The sequence below is a fragment of the Pygocentrus nattereri genome, chromosome 12 (assembly GCF_015220715.1).
Source record: "Pygocentrus nattereri isolate fPygNat1 chromosome 12, fPygNat1.pri, whole genome shotgun sequence".
Taxonomy (NCBI): Eukaryota; Metazoa; Chordata; class Actinopteri; order Characiformes; family Serrasalmidae; genus Pygocentrus; species Pygocentrus nattereri.
In genome coordinates, this window is record NC_051222.1 from 38,435,676 (window position 1) to 38,442,565 (window position 6,890).

Consider the following 6,890-nt stretch of genomic DNA (forward strand, 5'->3'; position numbering starts at 1 on the left):
GTTGATAATGGTGAGTGGAGAGTGGTCATTCTGTGCTCTCCAGAAGTCAACAGCCATCCCCTTTGCCTCTACATCAGTGGCTACTGTAGCAACCAGTGTTTGTTTAGCATAACAGAGATTCCCAGTGGTCGTAGCACATATTTCAATAATGCACACTGAAGAAGGAACGCTGATGGAGAAAAAAACGCGAAAAGAAAAAGTTGTGAATTATGTCAAACTGAAGGATTGGAGGTTGAGGGATGTAATACTACACTACACATGACAGATTCATGAACTTTATTACCTTCAAATTTACAGCAGTTTCAAATAATGTCAAATTCTTTTCATCCTCTGAATAAAACCCACATATATATCCATTCATAAGAAAAGCCTGTCAGTGTCTCAATTCAGTGTTGGGGATAAACGGAAAGTAGATTTGTTGCTACTCAATTAAGGGAAAGTTCAAGCTCAAAATCCAACTGGATCATGATCCTGTCTCTAAACAGAGCAAAGCTCAAAGGACCTTCATTCCGTTTCTGGATGAAGATGAATGGACGATGGCCTTGGCTTTAGGGGAACTTCTCCAAAGCGGATTCCTTTCAGAAAATAAAGCGTGACTCTGAGCTTTTCAGGAAGTTCCCAAGCCCTGACTCCTTGCATGACTTTACAGTGTCCTGACCTCCTGTCATTCAGCACTGGAATCCAATCTTGACCCACAAATCTGCACTTCAGATGACTGCTGTGAATTACAGGGAGTGACTATGGAACAAGATGATTCCTATCAAGCAGTAAAGGGGTGGAGGTTTGTCTCAGACCTCCTTCAATTCAGGCCCTTATCAATCCCATTGTCCTTGTAAAGATAGTGCTCTACATGGAGATGTGGGGTCATTCACCATGGATTTCTGCCAACTCAGAAAAAGTACCCTTGGTTTTATTTAGGCATGTTGGTGAACTTTTCTTGGGAGTTACAGTTTAAGAGTTTGTAGAACGTGTAAACAAACAGTCAAACTTTAAAAAACCAAGACAAACAGCACAGATAAATATTCAGGATTACCCAGAAACTCTCGGTGCTAAGAGGAACAAACGGCAAAAGGTTCTTTTATCGCTCCTGAGTTGCACAACCATCTCAGCATTGGCCCTGTCATCAGGAGATCGCGAGATCAATCGCTGGTGATGCTACAGCCATCCATAGCCGGGAGTCCAAGACAGGACTATTGGCCTCACTCTCTCTGGGTGGGTAGGATGATACTCTGATACTCTGTTACCCTGTTCTTCAGTGGTCAGGACCCCCATGGACCCTCACAGAGCAGGTACTACTTGGGTGGTGGTTCATTCTCAGCACTGCAGTGTGTGTTGTGCTGGTGCGAGTGGATCAGACACAGCAGTTGTTTGGAATGTAAACCTGCAGCCCCTTTGCATTTAAGACTGGACACCCCTGGTGAAGAGGGAGGTTATATTTTGGTCAAAACGTCCATTAGAACCTGAGAGCTTCGGAAATTTCAGCTTGTTGTGGAATATACACCCCCACCCACCACCACCACCACCACCAAATGAAGGCAAAATGCATGGCTATTGAATTTTTTATTCAATGAAGGCTCCTGTGCAGCGTCAGATTCTTCTGACAGCTTATCGATAAAGCCTCCTGAGGTGAGCTTTCAAGCTATTTGTTCCAACCATTATGAGGTGATCCGGGGACCTGGGATTGGCTCAAGCAACGCTCTGAAAACCACATGGCCAGTGATGGGAACCGAGATTTAGGCAGCGAAAGCACCCAGTTCACGCACTCACCCAAACCAAAAGCCTTATAAAGAGTTTATGAGGATGAAGATGGGTCACAGTAAAGCATCGCATCTTCACAGAAGACATTTTTTATGTGAAGTTTAGTAATAAAATCTCTTTTTAAAGTCTTCACTTGTACAGTAGTGCTGAGTTTGCAGAGTGATGGGGGATTTATGGTAGGAGTTTATTTCAGGACCAGTTTGTAGACCACATGTCACCACCATCTGGCTGCAGACTGGAGTGCAACTGCATTCATAAATCAGCCGTTTTCATCTAAGACTCTTTCTGTATGTGATCCAGAGCCATCACTCCATAAAAACACAGCAACAGCAGACAGCTCATTCATCACAACCGGTTATGGGGCTGAGTGGTAGAACTTCACGCGCTCTGAAAAAGAACGGTTGCGCAACGGTTTTTGGCTTAGAAGTTCGGAGAACTCTGTTTGTGTGGAGGCTTAAAAGGGTTCTTCATAGTCCCACGTCTCATTGGTGCCCTTTTTCACAGTAACCATGCAATGAAAATTCCATCTGGAGCTCCCTCCGTTAAAATATGCATTTTTTTCATATTAATGCTGATGGAATATATCCGTCTGCATAGGTGAGCAAGCAGGTCAGCACTTCTAAAAGTGTTGTTACTGTGTTGAAATGCTGTTTGCTCATTGTGTCAGCTGTGTTTGTTATGAAGAAGCTGACGTTTTCCGTTGTATCTCAGCACGGCCGTCTTTGTGGAGAGGTGTGAAAAGTTTTTCACGGCAGGAGGTTCTCACCCCTCCACTTTCAGCCCGCGTTGTTCACAGCTCAATAGAGTCAGAACATTGTCAGCGAGACGACAGTGTTATGAGGACAATATTTTATTATATTCATCGAAAAAATATCCAAGTTGATTTCCATTACATTAGAAAAAGATGCAGTGTCATGTCTGGAGGATGAAACGAGGATAAACCATGGGGGTAAAAACACGTGGTAAAAGAGTGGCAGCGCATAGTAATGAGTAATGAGAAGTGGATCATTTGGGGGGTTGGGAACCTCTGCTTTACAGGATGGTCCTCTGAAAGGTTCCTCAGGGGAAAGAAAGTGATTCTTCTACAAAATTGCTAGAAAAAACCTTTTTGCCACCTTTATATTTAGTCGCCAATGCTCGGCATGTTTTTCGTTTAGCACATTTCATTCACCAAGAAAATCCAAAGTGTGTTACAGAAATATAAACATTAAAAAGCATTAAAAACGTATGAAATGAAAAACAAGTTAGAGAAAAATCTTTAGTGCGAACTTCAACATGGCCAGATTTGATCTTCTGGCAGCCGGTTCTAGCTTTAACTAACACGAACTGCGAAGCAACATGAGGATGTGGAGTCCATTACGTTTTTTTACAATATTCGCCTGACTTTTCAGATCTCTACGACAAAAGTTAGTTTGAGATTTTAAATTTAACAGTAGTTTTTTTTTTCAGTCAGGATTTTAATCAAAATTGATAGCTAAGATTTCCCAGAAACTCATAAATTTATCAAGAGGTAATAGTAATTTTTCATTTTTATTTTGTACATAGTTCTTAAAATAGGCGTTTTGGCCAAAGTAGAATAGAAACTAACCGCTGCCTCACCACTAACTCTTGGCAGTTCTTGTCTAGCTGACCAGTTCCTAGTGATATCAGAGACCTGTTTATACTGTATTCCTCAAATACAACCCCAATTCCAGTGAAGTTGGGATGTTGTGTAAAACATAAATAAAAACAGAATATGATGATTTGCAAATCCTTTTCAACCTATATTCAATTGAATACACTACAAAGACGAGATATTTAATGTTCAAACGGATAAACTTTGTTGTTTTTTGCAAATATTCACTCATTTTGAATTTGATGCCTGCAACACGTTCCAAAGAAGTTGGGACAGGGGCAACAAACGACTGGGAAAGTTGAGGAATGCTCAAAAACACCTGTTTGGAACATTCCACAGGTGAACAGGTTAATTGGAAACAGGTGAGTGTCATGATTGGGTATAAAGGGAGCATCCCTGAAAGGCTCAGTAAGGACGGGCGAGCAAGGACGGGCGAGGTTCACCACTTTGTGAACAACTGCGTGAGCAAATAGTCCAACAGTTTAAGATCAACATTTCTCAACATGCAACTGCAGGAATTTAGGGATTTCATCATTTACAGTGCATAATATCATCAGAAGATTCAGAGAATCTGGAGAAATCTCTGCAGGTAAGCGGCAAGGCAGAAAACCAACACTGAATGCCCGTGACCTTCGACCCCTCAGGCGGCGCTGCATTAAAAACCCACATCATTCTGTAATGGATATTCCCACATGGGCTCAGGAACACTTCAGAAAACCACTGTCAGTGAACACAGTTCGTCGCTCCGTCTACAAGTGCAAGTTAAAACTCTGCCATGCAAAGCGAAGCCACATATCAACACCACCCAGAAACGCCGCCGGCTTCTCTGGGCCGAGTTCATCTGAGATGGACTGACGCAGAGTGGAAAAGTGTCCTGGGGTCTGACGCGTCCACATTTCACACTGTTTCTGGAAATCATGGACGTTGTAATTGGTCCTTTCCGATTGAGTGCTGTATAGACAAGTAGCAACACATTAAAAATATGTGATAATAACATATTAATGCAGTTTAACCCCTTAAAATCCCAGGCTCATTGCACACTAAGGCTTCTAATTCAGTAACTACAGCTACTCTTATATATTATATAGAAGTGTACGTGTGGTTATAGAAGTGTATAATTAAACGATGGGCCTGTCTGGACACCCTTGGCCATTTCAGGGGTTAAAAAAATTAGCACCATTAAGGCAGGTTCTTTTTGACCCTATGAATCACCTTTAGTTCAAACAACTGATTCCACACCACTCACTCGCCTTCAAGTGAATCAGACTGTATGAGGAGTCGCTCTTCGAATCGCTGATGGAGTGATTGATGGAGAAATGCCTCTTATGTAAGAAGCTTCATTTGAAAACTTTGCCAGGCGGCTCACTCAACCGAAATAACGCTGTCTGAGTTCAGTTCTCACCAGAGGTCACGATGTCACGCCCAGGCCAAGCACTCCTCTAACACCATCAGTGTTAGCCATGCCGAGATGCCGCAGACCACACTCGACAGTGTTCAGCAGAAAAAACAACGTCCACTTCAACCTCCAGCAAAATAGCAGTAGCCACAGCAAGCAGGCCGATTTACCCAGTGGAGGACGAAGGTCTGCATGACTCAAATCGGATCAAATCGACAAATCCACGAGATTAATTAATTAATTAACAAACTCGACTGAAATCGGTTCTCTCTGGTGATGCTACAGCCGTCTGTGGTCGGGAGTCCAGGAGAGCACAATTGTCCTCGCTCTCTCTTGGGTGGGCAGGATGGCCCCCCATCTCCCCCCATCACTCCATGAGATCCTAGTCAGCATAGCTGATGAGCCCATTCATCTGTCCAATGACGTCGTTTTAGCGGCGTTTCTTGAATGTGCAGTGGCTTCACAGGTCTCGGAGGAAGCCTGCGTTAGCCTTCGCCCTCCCAGCATTGGTGGTATCGTGTGATCGGGGCGGTCCTAACTAGTGGGTGGAACTGGAGGTCACTAAGTAACAAAAAAACCTGAGAGCCAGTTTGGAGATCTTATCACTGGGCTACTACGCTCAGTTCTGCAGCTGTAGCTGAGTAGTGGTCTTTTGGGGGCGACCAGTGAACAGCCCACTGTGGTAGCACAACTTGGTATAGACAGAAGTATGGATGAACTTCTTTCGGTCTAATTTAGAGACCAAATTTCTCAATCTAGCTTTTCTTCGACTGCTGAAATCAAGATCTAAAGCTACTGGCACACCCAGATTCAGAGCTCTGGAGTCACTGTAATGGGATTGGCACTGTAACCTGATACACTTGAATATCTGACTGTGCACTAACTGTCTATCCAGAACATCTGGCCTGATCCACAGCCTCTCTCCTTCTCTCTACCTCTTTCACATGGTCAGTCTCTCTCCTGTTTTCAGCTTCCAGATGCAGCTGTCATTTCTGATCTCATTAGCAAATCAAAACCTTCTACATGTCAGCTTGATCCTTTCCCTACAGTCTCAGTTAAATATGGTCTTTCCTCTCTGCTCCCCCTCATAACTGCCATTATTCATTCCTCACTCACTAGTGGAAAACGGCTGCTATCACTCCTATTCTGAAAAAACCCAACAACTTTAATAACCTTCGCCCGATTTCTAACCTCCCTTTCATTTCCAAAATACTTGAAAAAGTTATTGCTACTCAAATTCATTCCTACCTATCCCAAAATTGTCTCTATGAACAATTCCAGTCTGGTTTTCGCCCCCTCCATAGCACAGAAACGGCTCTTCTTAAGATCACTAATGACCTTCTCATGGCAGCTGATTCTGGTTTATTTTCCATTCTCATTCTTCTGGATCTGAGCGCAGCCTTCGAACCTATTTCTCATACTATCCTCCTTAACAGACTATCTTCCATTGGCATTAATCATATCGCACTCGACTGGTTTCATTCCTATCTCTCAGGCCGCACTCAGTTCATTCAACTCAAATCTTTCAGGTCTCAGTCTTCCCCTGTTTCTTCTGGTGTACCCCAGGGCTCTGTCCTGGGGCCCCTACTTTTCATCATTTACCTTCTGCCTCTTGGCAATATTTTTCGCTCTTTCAACATCCATTTCCACTGCTACGCAGATGACACCCAGCTCTATCTATCTAGTAAACTAAGTACTTTGTTCCCACCCTCTTCCCTTTCCAACTGTTTATCTGAAATAAAAATCCTGGTTCACCTCTAATTTCCTGAAACTTAACAGTGATAAAAATTGAAATTTTGCTTTGTGGTTCCAAATCCGCATATTTTCTCTATCCAAATTGACAGTACATTAATCTCCCCCTCACCTCAGGTTAAGAGCTTGGGTGTCATCTTAGATAATTAGTAATATAACCCGGTCTGCGTATTTCCATCTGCGTAGCATCAATCGTCTACGCCCTTCCCTCAGCCCCCATACTGCATCTATTCTAGTTCATAGTCTTGTTACATCCCACATTGACTACTGTAATTCTCTTCTCTTTGGCCTTCCTCATAAATCCCTCCATAAGCTTCAGCTGGTTCAGAATGCAGCTGCCCGTATTATCACTAAAACTGCTTCGTTCCA